At 44.5% G+C, this 21,300-nt stretch overlaps 1 non-coding gene across 1 annotated transcript; it reads right to left on the minus strand.

Moving 5' to 3' along the window:
- Nucleotides 1-750: 750 nt before the first annotated feature.
- On the minus strand, nucleotides 751-823 carry Trnar-ucu (transfer RNA arginine (anticodon UCU)). Its single transcript has one exon. It is a non-coding gene; the product is annotated as a tRNA-Arg (tRNA).
- Nucleotides 824-21,300: the final 20,477 nt, after the last annotated feature.

Here is a 21,300-nt window from a genome sequence, read left to right on the forward strand (position 1 = left end):
AGTCCTATCTTGTTTCGAACCGCGATTTACTTCATCGTTTACGATGCAAATTCCCGAGCCTTCCAAGCTGGGATTGGCGGCATATGGAGCCCTTGCATACTTTCAGTCAGCACAAACAAAAGTTGCGTGTTAGCTGGAATGGCTTATCTCACAGTCAGCCTGACTCACTCTGAGATAAGTTATTACGCTGGAATTTTGAGGCACATGTGTCGAGCCCATCAGCTCACTGGACAACGGTATGATAGAATGTAGAAATACCACAAATATTGTCATGGGCGTAACTAAGCTGAATGCGCCTAGCTAAACAAAGTTTGAGAAAGGCAGGCGTCTTGTTGTCTATTAAAATGTCATGGCTTTTTTGATGCAACCCTACCGGGTGGTGGCAGCGTAATTTTGTTGCACACTAACTCTCGTAGCGAGTCCTCGCCAAAGCAAGCCTACATATAATATTTTTATTAGCAAACAGATCAAGAAGGTCCGTTACACACCTTATTGTAGTACATCAATGGTTTCTTTCATTCCAACTCCATACCAACTGGCCCAGTTAACTACACTTTTGCAATGGTTTCTTCCAACTCACATAAGCCAGCCGCGATGTCAATTTTTTTCCTATAGCTAGCAGACCTTTCTTTGTTAGACTTGCCGTTAATACAGACCGGACGACCATGAGTATAACAAAAACACAAGTCATTAATCCATTCGTGTTGTAGTGGAGTAAAATAAGTGCGTGCCCCCCAAAGAAGGACCGCGCATCCCTGCCGGGATTCGAACCCGGGACCTTTGGATTAGAAGTCCAACGCGCTATCCACTGCGCTACAGGGACCACACGAGCACGTCTACGCGAGGAAAGTGTGTCGTTTGCAGGCTCACAATCAAACCTGCACAAAGATGTGTGCATCCACAGAATTGGTGGCGTGCCTTTTGAGAAATTCCACCCACTACAAGTAATTACTAAGCACTCACGTCCACTTCATTCACCAATACGAAAATTTTATTCCGTAATTCCTTTACCGGCTGTACCATTCAACCGTAACACACCTCCGTTAGCACCGTTCAGCACACTCCGTTAGCACCGTTCGTCATTCTCTGTAAGTCACATTTCACCAAGTAAAGACATATCAGCTCTGTTTTACTTCTTAGGGGCTTGCTACCCAGTATAAAACAAGAAACAGAGAAATATAGAACACTAAAGTCGTCTTGCTCTGTGTGGCCTGATTTAACTTGAGCAACACGAGAAATACTTGTACTATACTACGCCTGAGAATTACGCGAATACACCTTCTCACCGACAGGGCGTTAGGACTGATCTAAATGCGGGTGTTGTAAAAAACTCGGCCTGAAAAGTAGAAGAGCCCAGTTTTGCAAGTTGTCTGGCAGGTCGCGTTCGGGCGTGACCAGTAAACCGAGCGTCGCACTCTCCCTCAGATCTCCAAGACGCTCGGGTACGTGCCAAGGGACAACGACAGGGCAGAAAAATGAAATGCAATAAAGCAAGAGTACTGTTTGTATAACAAGAACAATGTGGCTCTCGTACGTCGATTCAGAGCGAGCAGAGAATGCCAATGAACCCGACGCGCAAAGCATGAAAGAAGCCATTGAAATAACAAAGATTTTCTTGCGCGTTTCTTTAAAGATGGGTCTGGTTCGCCGTATTACTTTCACTCGTTTCGCCGACAACAAAATAAAGAAAGATGGAAGGGAATAGCGGTTCATGTGATAATGCGAATGGCATCCCATGGTGTTCTTACGTTGAAAAGGCGAATGTCTTTCGGAGCGTAGACAAGTTGGAAAGCAGTTATTTGATACTTTGTAAGTATGGCTTTGGGATGTGCCCTTTAATGTAGGTTATTATGCCTGCATGTCTGTATACGAAGAAAAAAAGAACAGAAGTTGACGCCGACAGTGCTTGCGTGGTTGCTTTACTTAAATGTGCGCCCTATATTGTATTCAGAAACGCATTCCATTTCTTCTCAATACGCGGAAAAGAAAACAGTTTTGAAGATATATTTGTCCGACTTTGAATCAGTTAATATATCAACGATTGCGGATGTCAAAGCGTCACATTGCAAGTAACTTTAAAGCCGTGAGTATATATGGCAACAATATCTAAATTTGCTATATTACCGAAAAGATATCCTTTCGTGCAATGCTTAGCGGTGCTGCTTTCACGTTACTTACAGCGGAACAGTTTAAATGAAAGAAACGAATGAGCTTTTACAAAAAGACAATGAGGACGGAGGCATATGGTTCTGATAAGAATCGTTCGCATACGTTGTCATACAGGATATGTCCGAACAGTAATGTCGAATAAAAGTATTGATAACATCGGTGCAATATATGAAAAACTTTCAAATTTCGTTTGTCTGTATGTGTTCGTCGTTTATTGCGCTGTTATTTTACGATCATAAACAAGCAACTAGCCCGATTTACCGCCATCGTTAATTTCAAAATAGGCTGCTCCGACGTCGATACATCGTCTCTAGCATAATTTTAAGGTGTCGAAGCCGTCACGGTAGGGCTCCTCTTGAATGTCCTTTAGGACATTTGTGCAAACATATTTGACGTTGTCCTTCCGTCGGTGCTGACGGAAGGACAGCGTCCATGACGTCCTTCCATAGCAGACGGCCCGACAAGCAATTATCAGCAAAGGCCATTCTTATTACAGGAAAAGATTGCACTAAGACAATCCTTTTGTTCTTGATTCAACAGTGCACCACGGCGGTTGCATTCGTAATGTATAGATAAAGCGCTGAGCTCTACAAAACATTATGCAGGTCTGCTCCTTCGTGCAAAGTGTTATCGAGCCCGAACAAATAATGGTGCTAGTGCACGCATTTGCAAGTTGCAGTGATATGCTATTTACAATGTGTAAGCGTATCACTTCATTCGATCGATTTATACAGAACTTTCACTGAAGGGAAGGGGAACTAAAAGCTGTAGCCATGGCCATGGGAAAGCCGGCTTTGCAGTCACGCATCGGGATTGCATAGCTGCGAATGAAAATAGAGAAAAGCATTCATTTCATCGGACAGCTTGTATACATACGAATGCATTTACATGCCGCTGTGCTTTCGGAGTAACGGGCCTTTTTTTTATTCTTTATTTCCGACACGGAGATGCAGCTGTAGCCTTTGACGTACACCGGATAATTGAAATGCATTGTCCGGGGCCTCATGAAGGCATTCCAGGCATTACGGAAGGGATCGATGGGTCCTGCTAAGGAAGTAATGAAACGTCTGAGGGAGCTCGGTGCGTGCTATTGTCGCTGCATCAGACGTAGTGTCACGCGACAAAGAACAGTTTCTTTTTTTCTTACGCCATAGGGTGTCGGACGGCAACACGCCAAACCACTTAACCCTGCCAGTGTCTTTCACTTGCGCTATACCCCAGGCACGCAAGCAAAAGGGCATGCCTCATCGCACACGCGCACTAACACAGACGCTGAAAGATTCTCGGAAATTGAGGTAATACTAGGTGCTATTGAAACAGCAATGTTAGAGGGACTCATGCGATGGTCATTCAAATTAAGTATGTGCTCGTATAAGTAATATAGCCGATCAAACATGGTCGTGATGACCAAAATTGCTCTCTTCTCTCTTCAAACAACTGCTGATAATGTAAATGCGCATGACAGCGTAACAAGTTCAAGTGACGATGAAGCTGGTCGCAATGCAAGTCTGGTGAGGCGGTGGTAGATAAAATGTGGCTGGAGGCCGCAGCCGAGAAAGGAGGCAAACGTCAGCCAGTACGGGAATACACTGTACTGACCTAGTCAGTCAAACCGGGGCTTCAATGTAAATTCAATCACAATGACACATTTGCAGTTCAGTACGACATTACTTTGTGGGAAGACACAAAGTTCGATTCCTTTGCACATTCTCGCAATGGCTATAACAAACTCAATGTATGCCATCTGGTAACGCGGCACTGTCACAACGCATTTTGTATGTAGATAAACCACTCCGTTCATCACTGATATATCCGTGACGAGAATCACTCGTGCTTCACAAGGGCTCTTAGGTGGGCTATAGTTTGTTCATGATCATTGCGGCTGAAAAGCGCAGAAAACGGGACGAAAAAGGGGGAAACATGTCCTCTATGTTCTTCGTCCCGTTTTCTGCGCTGTTCTGCCACAATGATGATTTTTTTTATCACTGTTATGTTTATCATTTACTTCATCATGCGGGGTCTTGTCAAATACGTTTATACAATGATACCGCTACCCCCTCTGCCTAGTCATATAGTAGCCGCTGACCATTTACTTAGATTTATAGGAAACTGAATTAAGGTATATAAGTGTCATTATGAAGTTGAGTGGATAGCGCGAGGTCTCGCTTCGACTTTCCTCCTCATGCAGTGATCAAAGTGAGTGGGAGGGAAAACTTATTTATTCTCCATCTTATACCGAGATTGAAGAAATGTAACTACGGTTATTGGTGCAAAGTAGAGGTCAGAAAAAAAAAATTTATTGCACTTGAGCGACAATTTGCAAGTGACTTACGATCGGCTGTGACATCTTAGCGAAATTTTATGTTATAGAGGACATTTAGGTTGTGTGAATAGTTGTGTTTTGTACACTTTTCTGAGTGGATGCTTTATTTTTTGGGATTGAAGAGATAGGACTATGTGCCTGAGTGTTCTTTTGTATGCCTTTGTACAATTTTGTGTTTGTTATCTACTTCGCGAAGGCGACTATTATGCGACAGAAAAGGAATAGCCGGCGCCACACTTGGCCACAACCTATCGTTTATAGTATTTAATTTAAAAAAATAAGTTGTGAAAGTAACCATCCACTTCCGGCTATAGAAGTTCTTACACTTAGAACCCCGGGGGAAAAGAGCAGTTGGTACGTTGCTCAAATGCAACCAAAACGTCTTCCTATATTGAACGCTTTGCTTGGTCAACATTTTCCAACTATTTATGTCTCCACTGAAACCTGCTTAAGCGTTTAACGCAGTTAAAACTTTGTTCTATGACATTTTTAAAGCAGGAACACGTGAAAGAACATGCTTTTATAACGTTTACTTTACAGTGTATATAATATATACGTGCTAGTTTTTGATAAAAAGTAACACAGGAACGTATACGCCGTCGGCCAGGTGTCCTCACTGTTGCGTTTGCCGCACAATGAAAACCAGTACGCAATATCCAGAAGGAGAGCTATGTGGTGAAGCCCAGACAAACTTAGAGTTAGTTGTCCTCGGGGAGCGAATATCTTTCGCACCAGTGCGGCTTTGAACTTAGAACAACATTTTTACCTTGTTTTTCGATCGCATTTGCGAAAACACTCACGCGAGATTCTTTTCTTTGTACTTTCTACTTTCACTTCTCGAAAGGAATTCGCGCTATACGTTATAGTGTGCGCCGCATTATACTTCCAAAAGAAAAGCCACTCGACGTTTCCTTGCTTTTGTCAAGCCCATATATACAGGTATCTAGCACAACTTCGAGGGTTCTTTCTGTGAAAATGGCTTTGTTTGTCTACATTGAAAACAATCCTTTTATTCCGCCCTTTACTGAAAACAGTGATAGTTTTCTTCAAGAACACTAAATGATAATAACGGGTGCTTTGCGTAAACACCAGATTCGCTCTCAGGCAAAGCTCGTGTTCTTCAGCGTGCTATAAGCCTGTTTTCTCTTTTCCTGTAGCGGAGAGTTATGTGTTCTTCCGTATGCTTAAAAAAACTTACTATGAATCACCAACATTCCCAACCATATGCCCTTGAATAAAATGCTTCCACCTTAGGCAGGGCTTCCTTGGATGAAGCTGTCTTGACCCCCTGTTTGTAGACATTTGTTTTGTGTTCATACTTTATTTTGGTCGTTGGTTCTTGTCATTTGTTCATTTATTTCACATTTCTTTCCTATTTCCTTCTTCCTATCTTCATCTCCCTCCTCCCGAAAGAGTAAGCAGGCGTGTCCTTGTCGGTGGCAACTGTCAGCTTTCTCCCTCCACATTTTCTTTGGGCTCCTGTGTATCTATATATGTTTGCATATAAAATTATGGAAATGGTAGACAAGTCTGCATATGTTCTTTAGTAGTCAGCGTAATGCAACCCATTCCTAAGCCTCACAGAAAGTACGCTATCACATTTCGCGTCTGATCATGAGGGCATAGCAGAATATTAGGCTGGAGTTCAAATGTCGAACGGTGCCACTTTGACCTTATATAGCTCCATTAGACCAGCCCAGTGCCTGCTTTTTAAAAGCATATCGACTTACCTACAGTTCCTCCCAACGGACTACACGCCTCCTGGAAGAATTCTTAGAGCTCCTTTGTGCTTGGACCGACCGAAACTACGTCTGACAATGCCAGGGATTCGCAAGAAGGCAGAGCTCTCGTCGCCAGCTTTGAAGCAGCTGTCTCTACTCATGCTGCACGAGGAATACAAAGACCATGTTAAGCTTTACATAGATGGATCGTCAACTGTTAGAGGATCTGCAGGAGATGTGATCTTCCCAACAAAAGCCGAAACCACCCAGTTTCGAACGTCTCACAGGACAACATCGACAGCTGCGGAGCTCGCGGCTCTCTGCAGGATCCGTCGACAAGCACCACTAAAACGGAGCATATTTACTGATTCAAAATCAGCTCTGCAATGTCTTTTAAGTGTTCTAAGTTGTCAGTCTCAAGAACAATTGGTGTTTGAAATAAGACAGCTGTATCATCAACTAGTAGACAGAGGGCATGATGTAACGTTTTCCGGCATCATTGGTAACAAGCATGCGGACAATACGGCTAAGAATTCTCACGAAAATGGCGTGATGCAACCTATTCCCCGGTCAAGAAGTGAAGCAGCAGTAAAGATTAGCACGCTCGCGCATGATGTCGCAAGATCTGTGTGGAACGCTCCCGGTGTACTCCACCTTCACCTCCTGGACACGGGCCTACTAATCACTATTCCATCTGGGCTACCCGATCCGAGACGACCGTTCTGTGTGGCTTACGAACATCTTTGCTTGCCGCGTGGGAATGGCAGACAGGGCTGCATGTGACCATTGCGGCAGAGACGAAACCATTGAACATATCTTATGTCAGTGCCCACAGTGCAGCTCCCAGAGACAGTCCCTCTCAGCAGCGTTTGCGCGCCTCGGCGATAATTGCCGCTTTATGAGCAATCAATCTTGAAATGCCGAAAAAATCTAGCTTCACGCCAGAAAACGAAGAAGGCGCTGTTGAAGTTTCTGCTAGCGACCGAGTTTGTGCGAGTGTGTGTGTGTGTGCGTGTGTGCGTGTGTGCGTGTGTACGTGCGTGCGTGCGTGTTTGTTTGTTTGTTTGTTTGTTTGTTTGTTGTGTGTGTGTTACTACTTACATCCCTCCCTCATTATTATCTTCCTTACTTTTCATTCTCTCTTTACCCCTTCCCCAGTAGAGAGTAGCAAACCGGTATTTTTTTCCTAGTTAAAATCCCTGTCTTTCCGCATCATTACATTTTTTTTCTCTCTCTCTGTCTCTCTTTTACAGAGCTCATATGACGTTCCTGCGAGAATGTTAGCTGGAATATCGATGTTAAGCCGGTGCACATATGTTTGGCTATATGCGCAAAATGTCCACAGCCAACTTTATCCAGTGTTTAAGTGAATTTTGAAGGCCTTCATGATGAGGCCATCAAATCCACGTTGTTAGCTGCAGTTTGAAGGATCTATTGCTATTCTTGTATTGTGTTTATTTGGCTAATTCTTTAATGATTTTTATCATTTAAGAAAACAATAACATCAGAAAAAATTCTAACACGCTAAAGGAGTTCTCTCTCCCACTTTCTTTGTTTCTATCTTAGGTTTCCACAAAATTGTGAAGTTCGGGCCCAGTTACGGTCGGCTTTACCAAAGTAATGTATAAAAAGTGAGAACGAATCAACGAAAGACATAAGAAACGATTACGCCTCATGTGAACAGCGTGCCTTAATTTCCTGTTGTCTGCACATGAGATACGTCACTGTTTCAAATGTTTTCATCGCCATGCTCTAAATAAGAGAGTAATTGCATCCGCAGCACTGTAAACAACATGACCTTTAATATCGAAAGGAGTGTGTCCTTCTACAGCAACAATGCGGCAACGAAGGCGAAGCAAGGACACTTAACGGCGGAAGATGGTTAGGTGGACTGATCAAATGTGGAAATGTGGAGATGGCAGATGTAATAAGCTGGGCTGAGGTTAAGCAAGGCAGCAGCAATCGGAGACCACCCACTAGTGCCTTTGTTCTGTCCTAGACGTAATTAGCTTCCTCGTAATGACCAATGTTGCCATTCTTTCAGCAGAGAAAGAAGTTACTAAGATTGAGACAGTGTGCGGTACGTACAGGGTATGTTTAAGCGGATAGCGCTTCGACTGGTAGTACTTCGCCCACGCCTATGCGTAGCGATTTACCCACGCCTTTGGAAACTTTCGCGCAGAGTATGGCTTAACTGCATTACTTTAGTTTAAATTTCTTGTGTCTCTAAAATGCGTTCTCTGAGTCCTAATTAGTGCAAATTTTTCAATTTACTGTGACTCCCACTCCTTTTTAGCATATTCAGTTCGTCAACTGTTCCTTTTCAGGAAAACAAAATAAACACAGTGACATAGCGTTTTCCAGCGATCAGTGCGAACGTTTGACCGTCTTCAATGAGTGAGGAAGAAAATAGCGAAATAATAATGATCAGTAGTCAGCCATTTCACGTTCCCTAAAGGCGAGTTGCACTTCAAAAATAATTAAAGTTAGTTGAGAAGGCGTAGTGCGCTTGCTGAGACGTGAAACAGTGCAATGTAGTGTTTATATAAACTTTGGAGGATATCGTTTTCTACTTCCTTGTTTTTCAAACACTTTCCCGTTGTTTTTTTGTTTTTTTTGTGCCTATGGTGTCTGTTTCTATGTTTCTTTCTTCCCTTTACGGCATTTCTCCAGCCCAAGGTAGCCACCAGTTAGTCTGAGAACTGGCTAAAGTCCCTGTCTGTTTATTGTTTCTTCTTCCTATGTTCCTCTTCATCTCACAGAGAAGAAAGGTCTGGCAACGACTGCGCGTCGCGCGTAACTCCTCTCTGGCTTGGTGCACGGAGCTGTCGCGGTGCTGTTCGAATGTGCTGCCATAGCATGGAAATCGGTGCTTAAAACCAGGTGGTAGAAAGGTCGTGACAGAGCAGCAAGTTGGGCTAGTTGGTTGATGTTCATTCTTCAAAGGTATACTGCGCTAAAAGGAACAAGGACACAGAAAAGGGGGGACAACACATGCGCAGACAACGTCTGCGCATGTGTTGTCCCCCTTTTCTGTGTCCTTGTTCCTTTTAGCGCAGTATGCCTTTGAAGAAGAAAGGTCGTGATTGCAATAATTCCTGGAGTTAGGTTTACGTGTCGAAACCACGATTTGATTATGTGGCACGCCGTAGTGGAGGGCTTTCGAAATTTTGACTATACCTAGTGCATTTAAAGTGCATCTAAATCTAAGTACATGGGCCTGTAGCATTTCGCCTTCACGGAAATGCGACCACAGCGGCGGGGATCGAATCCGCGACTTTAGGGTCATCAGCCAAGCACCATGACCACTGTATACAACCGCGGCGGCTCAAGGGCATGGTTGAACAACTGCGTTTTTCATAGCTGAGTAACCGACAGAAAGTTGAATGTGATCGCAAATAAAAATTTGTGGCGTGCATTAGCCGTCGCGTGTGCGTATGGTGGCATGCTACACGGCTTCCCACTCAGCGAAGCTGGGAGAAATCTGCCTGCACGTCGTCGCAAACGCTGCAGGGTAAGGTCGTCGACTTGTCAGTAACCGGTCTGCATAGCGTGCAGACGGGCATGCAGAGGTGCTACTGACAAGAGATCAACACTAAACGTCTAGGCGCCAGTGAGCCTGTTATTACTTAAGCGGGGAAGTCTACGGGCGTGTTTAGCAGCCTTCACTTCGTACCCCGAGCGCTGTCGTGTGTCATGAGAGGGTATGGATTGCACCGAATCACGCAAGACCTTGACCTCAAGCGCGCCGATGCTTTACGGGCAAACCGCACCAGAAAACAGCGATGCACACGAGGCCTGAGCGTATTACTGATCGTGGACCTGGGATTCACCCCCATGCTTTCTGCGCGTGTGTAACTTAGCGATATGAATGAAAAATAGAAAGACGCCCGGTTAGATGACCACCTACCACTCTGATGCGATGAAAATTCAGCAAAGCACAGGATCGGAGTCCGCCGAGATGTTTTTATACGTACTGCAAGTATGCAAAAGTAATACTGTTTGATAAATTTATCTCTCATCATATTGAAATATGATGTTTATCAAAGATGCAGGGCTTTCCTGCACGCTTGAGAAACCCACACAACTTCATCCGTAAATATTCCAACTGCATTACTTCGGCGTCGGAAAATGAAGCGCAATATTCATTGTAGCGTTCGGTCAGGCCTTTCGAAATGTGGCGTTGTCACCATTGCTGTGCTGTGTAAAACAAAAAAAAAGAAGAGACGGGTGACTGCTACACCAGCACAGCCAGTGCCTGTCCGGCCAACCGGAAACCTGTATTTCCCTTGCCGTAGTGATAGAAAAAAATGTTCATTGCGATGTAGTCCGCAGTCGTCTTGTCGCTGTGGCCTGTGTGGCAAACACTGTCGCGGCAAGCACTACCACGACAGCAAGCTGTAGTCTAGACAGTTTCGTATTCTACACCTTGCGCAAGCACAACGAAACACGTTCTTCAAATGTAACCTAATCATTTCTTCAAAATGTAAGCTCTAAAAACAAACATGCATGGCAAGACGCGAGGGGTCCTCATTGAATACATAGGCGCTAATAAAAGATAAGCGGCACCAATCGTGTTTTTTATTTGGTGAGCTTTTTTGTGAACACTACGAAAATTTCAGCCATGTTTGAACAGTATCGTTTAAATTGAGTCACAATCAACAAAAATACAGGGATTCTACAACTCCAAGAATAGAAGAGAAGATAGATGGCAGGGATATGCCAGCTGACGGCACACTTTCAATGGTCATTAAAGATACATTTCTTTTCTCAGTTTCCATGTTCCGGTTCCATTACTCTCTCATTTCGCTAAAGGGCCACCAGAACCTCATTCTGGTTGCTTTGTGTATTTTTTTATCATGATTATGTTTTCTAGGTTGGTTTCACAATGACGTAGTCCTACGTTTGCAGATAGCTTCGCATAATATACATACGCTGCTCCGTTACTTATCATTGTCATAAATTGATCTTTTTCTTCCCCGTCTTTCTTTCCCAATGTAAAGTAGCCGGCCAGAGCAAACTATAGCTCAGGCCGACCTATCTGTATTTCTGCAAATATACGCGTATATATGTCTATACTCTAACACCAAAAACAATTGCAATGGATTTCGCCACATTTCCCCAACTCTTCTTTTGCATTCACTGGATTCTTACTTTAAAGACATATCTGGCCATTTAAGCTCTCCCGTCGTAAAACGCTCTTAGCTCTCCGCAAGTGATTAGTTATCGCATCCACGAATGGCTATTCATAACGGTTATTCACTGGTAGAAGGCGCCGCGCCTTAAGCTTGAGGATTTCATAAAACTGTAAAGCACCATTGATCACCGCTGTGCGTACATGCGAGTTAGACTCTGAGCGATGTGCTCTGCGCGACAGTTTCCTGCTGCTCAGACGACAGGCCGTCTTTGAAAGCTAGGATCATAAGCATTCGCCGAGTGCACAGAGTATTTCAGAGCATTCCGTATAGTACAAAGAGGAGGATGAGAATGAGAAGGAGGAAAGGAAAGAAAGGTAAGGAAGTCAACCAGAAGCTCGTGCGGTTTGCTACCCTGCACTGGGGGAAGAGACTGAATGTTTAAAAGAAAGTGAGAAGAACGTACTATCAGGGTACATGTGCGCCTGTCCATTACACGCCTTTATATGTGCACAAGCGATCGCTTAGCCCGGTGTATTTTAAAAACAGTATCAATGCCCGCGTCGCTTTGCTGGCATGCAACACGTAAGGCCACGGTCCGAGTAACTTCTCTTTCGAAGACGGTCTGTCGTCTAGTTTGCTCGATGCACTGCGAGGATTATCAAGGCGGTAATGCGCTTCCTCAGGGCGACTGGAATGTATGAAGCCCTACTTGCGACTAAAGGAGTTTCTGGATAATGGTGCATAGTGACTCATTTATTTCACCCTTTCTATTTTACTACACGTAAGATAGCCAACGGGACATGAATACGGTGAACTTTTTGGTGTTGCCTTCATTAAACATATATTTATGCGCATTAAAAGGATGCGTTTTCGTCTTATGCTACACAGTTGCACATATAGACTATGTTTTATGACGCACTTCTCAGAATAACTAAGATCCTAGTTTATCTCTACGATACCAGTTCATACAGAACACTTTTTTCTGGTTCGGTTTGGAGAATCTCGCTTCAGCAACGATGCAGAATGGCTGCGTGGGCTATTTTTTGTTATCAATTTGAGTTTCGTAAGCCATAATAGCATTTTTATATCACCCAAACAGACACCAGTATATTTTCCGGCGGAATTTGGTAATCACGAGATCAGTCAGTGCAATACGAGGCGAGCCCCCTTCCAACTTCTTAACGCGGAAGAGCGCAGCCCAATTCGCTCAAATGCGCGTACAGTAACACCGAATTTCAACACGAAAGTGTTTTATGCCGGGCTCCACCACGGCTCTACTGACGTATATTTCCGTCACGGATATGACGTTGTAAAACATAAAGACTAACAGTGGGCAAAGAAAAAAAACCAGAAGAAAAAGTTCCGTCCCCGGGAATCGAACTTACGACCCCTAGCTCCGCAGCGCGAAACGATTCGGCCACGGATGGCACGTGCTTCGCAATGCTAACGGTGAGCTATTTATATAAACCATTTGCCGGTGGCGGTACTCAGAGATCGGTGTTACAGCGTGTTTTCGCTATCACTAGCGAGATGGCGCGAAGGGCTCGAGGATCGTGCTTGAAAGGTCGTCGCCGTTACGACGAGCGCCCGTGTCTACAGGGCGTGGTCGCTTGTGCGTGCGCTTATCTCGCGATCGCGGTGGTTTGTACGTCTCGCATTGAGAGCACGAAGGTCACTTCGCTCACTGCAGCGGCCGCTTTTGCGAAAGGAGCGCGGTGATCACGTAGAAATGAGTTAGAAATGTGACAGTTAGTTCGCTGTTATTCTGTGTGTGTTCGTTCCGTGCGTCCTTTCTGTTTGAGCAGCGCGTTGCAAGTTTCGAGCTGCTTGCCGTTCTTCGCGAGACATTTCAATTTCTTGCTGTAGCATTCATTCCTTCGCCCTTGGGGCGAAATAATGCGCAATAAACGCTCAACTACGTCTGTGAAGACACGTTTCACTTTCGCATTATACCGATTCCTATGACAGAGGAATCCGCCACGTTTTTTGTATGTACGACCGGTCGTCGACATAAGTCTCGTCTTTCGTTTAGTCCGTAACGCTACACTTGTATATGTGGTGTTCTTCGGTGGCTCAGTCGGGACAGAATCATGATCTATTCTTGCAGGACTAATTAGATTAGGCAGTATGATTCCTGACAGCACAAAAACAAAGATGTCCCGATAGAGGCGTAACATCGAACAGTTCGAAAGTAATTTCAAGCATTGGCTAAAGTTAGTTATAGATAGATAGATAGATAGATAGATAGATAGATAGATAGATAGATAGATAGATAGATAGATAGATAGATAGATAGATAGATAGATAGATAGATAGATAGATAGATAGATAGATAGATAGATAGATAGATAGATAGATAGATAGATAGATAGATAGATAGATAGATAGATAGATAGATAGATAGATAGATAGATAGATAGATAGATAGATAGATTATATCCGTGCTTCACACTCATCGGGAAAAAGTTAGACCTGCATTTCGCGTACCTTAGTCGTTGAACGGCTACATTACAAATTAGCCGCTCTGCTATTTTCGATCTTTCAGTTTTTCATTTTACACTTTCTTCTGTCGCTACATTGGTGTATACGTCTCCTGAAACCACAATGCCTGTTTCTTGCATTATATAGGCCCTCATGAGCCACGCGCGATTGCCGACGCCGCCTCTCTTTCACTAATAACCCAACTATGTGTAAAAGAGCACAAAGCCAGCAGGCAGTATGCCATAGATTGGTAGATTGCGAATGCAGTGACCCGTCGCGTAATGGAAAGAATTATTTTCTCGGCCAATCAACGAACAGCTGAAGGTACTGTCGTTCACGGGTCCGGTTTCGTTGTTTCATCAACCTGCGCAGCAGATTCTGTCATGTTGTAGTCGCGGTGAAAGGCATGACAAAACGATAAAATAAAGCAGGGAGCTTAACAAGGACTGCGTCCTTCGGTTACGCTGCACTGGGAAAAAAATTCGGCAGATCCCACGTACCGTGGGAGTCGATGTTATGCGAAGCATGCGGGGGGTAGGTGACTGTGGCGTAACTTTTTACTGAGCGACACGTTACCAAATGACGCTAAAGATTTGTATAAATTTGATACGCACACATATATATGTTGAAGAGCCGCATATGTGTTATATAACCAGTTGTTTACGGTTGGGTAACGCTGCCAATGGCAACGTGGGTATTACCAACACCAGAAGCGGTAAGCTGATATGCAGTGCTTATACGTGCCACGAGAACGCACGCACGTTTCACGAATCCGTGTGAATGTGCGCAAAACGTTCTTGACAGTTCTTGAATAAGGGCATCATCACCGTGATCAGTGAGCACCAGCAGCTGGTCATTACTTGTTATAGGATCCGGTCGTGATCGCGGTGACGAGGGGCCCATGTGTAGTGAAGTATGTGGTATACTAGAGCTGTTGGAATTCGTGGATGCCTCAGTCATTTCGTCCACAAATTGTCTGTCGACAGAGCCGGCGACATGTCGGAACCTGCAGCCACCCTTCGCGTTGGTGAGGTATAGTCCGTCGAGGCTGGTAGGCCTGGAGAGTGCTACGTAGACCAACATCAGTGGATGGTGTTTGTCGTATTCGTAGACTACCTGGCCGTATGTGGCCTACGTAGCCTAGTCTACAAAGCGGCTGTCAATCAATCTGGCATCATCCTCGGTCAGCATGAGGCCATCGCCCAGCCTCGTAAGAAATGAAGAGGACACTGCGTCGTTCCGGTGGACGAAGTGCACTTTACGGTGCGGTGATGTGGATAATATGTAACTTTCGTTAATGTATTCCTCCGGGATCGAGCAATGCTTCAATATAGCTTGCTGAATCATAGGAATACAAACGTGTTTATTAGACTGCTATAAAAGCGGAGGCAACACTGCAACTACAGACGTTAATCTGATATGACGCCTGTATTGTAGAAGTACACATTGTAGGAGTATCGTGTAGTGTTTATTGCTTTCTTGTAAAATTAGACAGCCAGCACCACAACCACAGTGGACGTTGCACCGATATTACGCCTGCGTAGGCTGTTTTTCCAAACCAGTTCATAGACCTGGCGTGGCTCAGTGGTAGAATACCTGATTGCCACGCAGAATGCTTGGGTTCGATTCCTGCCGAGATCCTAATTTTCATCCTTTCCATTCGTTGAGTCAACGCTGCCGCTGTTGGTTTTCCTTAACGCTCTAGCATTTAAATTACCAGTGTCTGTTCTCGCCGTTCCTAGGTAGATATAAACTGTCAATCACCTGTGGCACATACCCGTACACCGCGGCCCGTAGTAAACGGGTATGTGCCACACGTGTCTAGTGGAAAGGGTTTGACGACGTGCGCGACAGGATTTTAACGTTATCCATGTCATGACCTGGCAATCATATTCGTCAAATCCGCTTACCCTCCCATGCAAATTTTGGTCTACACCATGTTAAGGAGGCGATCATGAGAGCACCCAGACGTAGGCGGCTAGATAGATAGATAGACAGATAGATAGATAGATACGTAGATAGAAACGCTCAAAGTGCCAGAGGTTCGCTAAGAAATGCTTCGCAATTAAAAGGGGAACAAATATCCAAGGGAAACAGAGATAACCAAGTAATGATGTCAGCAATATAGTGACGGTTTTAAACACTGTATCAAAGACGATCGATTAGTCTGGTTGCCTAATTAGCGTTCCTGATTGAATAATATCGAGGTGCTGAATACACGAATCTATTGTCTGGTATGCGCTCCTTCTTAATGACCAACCGCACTAGCTAATTATATATCAGGGACCACGACTGGCTGTCATATTCTGAGCGCTTTGTAATGGTTGGGTCTTTAAATCACCTACTCGTTGCGCAGTTCACATGGCGTGACGCCCGCTGCAATTCTACGCTTTTGACACAAATAATACATGTGTTAACGCGACCCCTCACACTATATAGCAAATGTACATCTTTGTTTTTTGTTTTTTTCTGCGGAGCAGTTCAGGAGACCGTCCTGTCGTCATCTCACGTCTCGTGTTGGCGTCACGCAGGTCCAACATTTGATACACATGAGGCGAGCAGGCTTCACGTTTGGAACGCGAACGCTTGTTTGCCCGTGAACGCTAGTGTGACTGAAGGGCTAAATCGTCTGTCTGACCCAGCGAAGCGATAGCGAAAGCTAGCACTAGAAAAACAGAAAAGGGCAGATGAACACAAGGTAAACACAAGCGAATCAATGCTGTTCGTACAGTTTTCACTTGGGGTAGAACTGGTTTAGATATTTTTTTAATAGTTTCAAGCACTGGTGCGGGTCTGCTATGCACCTCCTACCTGCCACGCAGAAGGTCTGGGTTCGATGTCGGCTCAGACGAGTGACTTTCATTATTTGCATCCATCGCGATGTTTCTCTCACGGACAATGGCTATTTCAATGACGCCGACACCTACAGCGACGCCGATACCGAACGAGCTCTTTAACTCTGTCGTGTTAGTATTTCATACATTTCAAATGCAGTTGGCAAGTTTGCATAGCGCCGAGTGGCAACTTCATATCAATAACAATCTTGCGAAAAACAGTCAGCAAAAAAGAAGAACGTAATTCACACGACCATATTGCTTCTAGGATCATAACTTGCATTCATAACCGAAACCGAGCTTTCCGGTATCCAAGTACTTGAGGCACTTCTTGGTCGAGATCAGCCCCTTCAGTCTTGCATAAATTTGTTAGATAACCAGGGCTCATTCTCCTTGAAAACACCGGTGCATCAGCTCCTCTGGAATGCTGAATGTTAGATTGATGAAAACAGCGTAACACTTACGCACATCATTCCGTAATGGCGTTCTGTACGGAACAAAAAACAGACCTAGCAATAATAAAAGTGAGCCAGAACTTGGACAGTTTGCGTGCATATGAAAAATATTACACTTTCAATACTCAATGTTTCAGCAAGTTTGGAATGGTTATTAACATAACCTGTATCCACCACGTGTAAGGCAATGATTGTTTTAGTTTGTGATTCTGTCTGAGATCGACAAATCGCACAATTTACTGATCTCAGTAAGAGCCGCCAATAAAATATTATGTCCAAAATCATGTCGCAATTGAGCGATATTCGTCAGAGTACGTGCTCGTACTCTGACAAATATCGCTACTCCCCTACTCCCCTACAGAAGTTGCTTCTGGAAGTCTTCTAGGCGGTTAGAGGTTATAACAGTAATAACATGTAGAATATTATGAATGTATTAGAGACTTCGGTCGGGCCCTAATGCACCGATCCAGCAGTCACAACTGGCGCTGTTTATTTGGCCCCAACATGTACTGGTATATCGTATCATAACGGTGGCAGTCACGTCGAGCACGTTCACTGCTAATGAAGTCACGAAGAGACATCTACACATCGTTGCTCCATACTTTACGAGCGTATGTGGTGGCTTCTATAGCAGCTCTCCAGTGTGTTAGCAGTGACTAAAAGCAATTCCGCTCACGAGTTCGAGTACAGCAGCCCCCTGCGATAGGTCAAGATTACCGTCGGGATCGCAACCAAATGAAGAGCTTCTGTATCAGCTAGAGGTTACAGTCGAGTGAGAGTTGACCTTATATATTTCAGGAATGAGAGCCATTAAAATGATGTCCTATTTGTGTGTGTGTGTGTGTGGTGTGTGTGTGTGTGTGTGTGTGTGTGTGTGTGTGTGTGTGTGTGTGTGGTGTGTGTGTGTGTGTGTGTGTGTGTGTGTGTGTGTGTGTGTGTGTGTGTGTGTGTGTGTGTGTGTGTGTGTGTGTGTGTGTGTGTGTGTGTGTGTGTGTGTGTGTGTGTGTGTGAGTGCGCGCTTACGGGACTATTTTTCACGAATGTCGCTATTCTCATATGCGCTACGCTTAGCCCTTGAGTCGGTGGAAGTTTAAAGTGAAAAATACCTGGATGTTGTCCGGCTACATCGACATCTTTAAAGTGCATGTCTGAGTAACGACGGAGTGCTGGAGAACAATGTGGCACTGCCATGTATGTTTAGAACAGCAACCTATAACAGAGCGCGCTGGCCGCATTCCAAAAGCTTGTTATCCTTCAGGGCTATTTGCCATAAGCCGGTGGGCTTTCGCTAATGAGATTTACATTAGCCGTATTGCCTGCATTGTTGTTGCAATGTCTCTGTTTAGCGTCGATTTTGTTATTACGGGTCTCTAACTTTCATTGCTTGAAGTGCTCACAGATCGTTTGGGGTGGCTGCGGGTCAGGTGTAGCGTACAACGACAGCGTTCGCGCTGTCATTAATCGCTTACTTGCCGCTAGTGTACGCTCGCCGTCAGCTGTGAAGCAACTAGACCTGCTGTTCATGTGGTCGCAATGATGATGGTTGATAACCGGGATCATGGTTATGTATGATCGCTTTAAACACGGGTGGGAGAGTAAAGTAAAGAAATCTGGTTTATATGGCCTACTGGAAATAACCTCGATCTCGTTCATATACACGTGTCGCTCCTCCAAGTGTGCGCGTGATTAGTCCTATCTCTAGCTCTCTCTTCCATTGTGTCTTTACCTTTCCGCCAGTGCAGTGTAGCAAATCGGACGTGCATCTAATTAACATCCCTGCCTTTCCTTGCCGTCGTAAAGTAATCACTGTCACTCACTACTGTCATAAAGTAATCGAGTCAGTAATCGAGTCCTTAAGGTAATCAGTCAACTGACATCGGCTTGAGATTTAAAAAAAATATGCATTTATACGTTTCGTCTTGCTTGTCAGTCAGTTCAGCATAAGGAGAAGAAACAGCCCTGACTATTCATGTGGCGATGTAATACAGTTTGAAAATTGAGTAGTTAGGCGACATTCTCCCGACCATGGGCCGCCATGTGTTTACGGACACGAGGCGATATGAGCAATACGATACAAGTGTGGAAAATCATTTGAAATATTCAAACTGCGAAAGACCACTCTGATTTTAGATTAGCTTTTCTGTAAGGGGACCTGAAATGCGAAAATTTAAAAAAAATGTTGCAGTATTTTCATTTTCGCAAAAGATGAGAGTTAACTCTTTGCATTATTAGCTCACATTCACAGGAGCGTCGCCCAAAAGGAACGTGGGAATTGCTTCAGCCTCTGTGAATTTCTATGACTTTACACTTCGTTTCATTTGTCGCCGCAGGTTGCCACACAACGTTACTGTTCGTTTAATAAGTCCCTGTAGCCTGCCACCCGCACATACATAAAAACATCTACAGAAACAAAAAAGCTAAATCTGCTGTCCTCGCAATACCTAGTGTTTGCTGCGCCGCTTGAAAAAAAAAAGTCTGAATATAAACAAGATCGTTTCAGCCTCGAAGCGAATGTTTCTTAGCCCAAGAGCAGATGTCAAGAATGTATATGTCAATATATCGATTTATTATCGGGTCCCAACGTCCTTTCCATGAAGCCTTCAGATGTGAGGGCTCCGCCAGCTTTCTAGCCAATTGCTCTTTTTCCAGCCTTCCTCTCTGTACCGGCCGGCACCGCCTTGGCCCCTGACGCACTGTCGAATTGTTCTAGCGGAGAACGACCTAGCTGGCATTGTATTCGAGCAACGGGAATCGCTAGACGAGGCGACAAAACAAAAAGATGCCTTCAGAAATCACGCGCTACGCTGCACCTGCATGACCCGCGCAGAGCTCCTCTACAGGCCTGTTCAATGCGGCAAGACGGAAAAGATGCCGACGGCCCGCAAAAATTGTCAACGAAGCCTGTGTCGTCACCCTGCATGGCGATGAGAGGTGTCGTTGCCATGACGACGTTGCCATTCGTCCCGTCGCTCCCTATATAACGCTCCTTCGGGAAAAACGCTCGTGACGTATTCGCTGGACAGTCAACCACTGCCTGGTTGTTCACTGTCCCTCTTATAACTTCCGGCGCCCACGTAGAACTTGGCGTGTTGATGAGTGCGGGGTACCCTTGATTCTGAGTTTAACTCACCATGCTTTCTCTATCGCTTATGTTACTTGAACTCTTTTTTCACTGCCTAAACTGTCAACACGTGACGCGCGGTAGGTTAATAAGTTGAAATATCATTTACGGAACTTTCGATACTTAGTCACTTACAGATTTCAATCTTCAGCGGTTAGTAATATCCGCATCTTTGAGTAAACCAGCTATAATTGGGAATAAGTGTGCTGTATCTCCCACAGGGGATTCCGAAAAAGTTGTAATAAGACAAAACGTCCGTTATATATTTACAGGAACTAGGAACCTCCAGGCGAACTAACGATTCATTGACGCGAATTTCCAGTGAGGAGGCACATGTGAGATCAAACATCTAGTACGCTGTTATTATAACGTCAGCGCGCGATCTTTGAGTACACGAACCCGGCGTGCTTGTTTCATTGCTTCTTCGCGAACCACGATTTCGCGCCGCGCAGCTGTATTTATTAAGTTTCTTTTAAACCTTTATTCAAGAGTGTAGAAAAAAACCTATTTTGATGTTGTTACCCCAGCAAGAACCGTGTTTGCCGAGCACTCAAGACGAGCGTCCCACGGCTAAGCACGAAAAGTTTTCGTAAAGGTTATGGATGGCAAACACGTGCACCGCATTGATAGCGTGCACCGCGTTAAAGCCAAACAAAGTATCGGTTGTACCCGCTGGCGCCAGCAGGTGATGTCGGTATGCAGCATTCAAGTACGCGTGCTGTCCGAAGCAGGCGTTCAAACGACGGGCAAGGCATTCTTTCTTTGTTAATTGCGTTTTTCTTGCAATGAAAACATGTACGTTGCTCTTCGATAACCCTCTCTAGTATTTATTTATTCCGCAATATTCAAAGCCGATGTTAGGCTCCCGCAAAAAAGCAGAAACTTTATAACGTGGCGTGGTTCTTAGCTTCGCACCGGTTTCTGATATGACCGGGATAACAAGAAAGCAAAGTTTAATACTTGAATTTTTAAAACGTTTCGCATTTAAAAAGGTGGGAAACAATAGTTTATTTTTTAGCAGCGAACCTGCTGTCGCTCGCCCTAGTTTGTGCCATGTA

The sequence above is a fragment of the Rhipicephalus sanguineus genome, chromosome 2 (genome assembly GCF_013339695.2).
Source record: "Rhipicephalus sanguineus isolate Rsan-2018 chromosome 2, BIME_Rsan_1.4, whole genome shotgun sequence".
Classification (NCBI taxonomy): domain Eukaryota; kingdom Metazoa; phylum Arthropoda; class Arachnida; order Ixodida; family Ixodidae; genus Rhipicephalus; species Rhipicephalus sanguineus.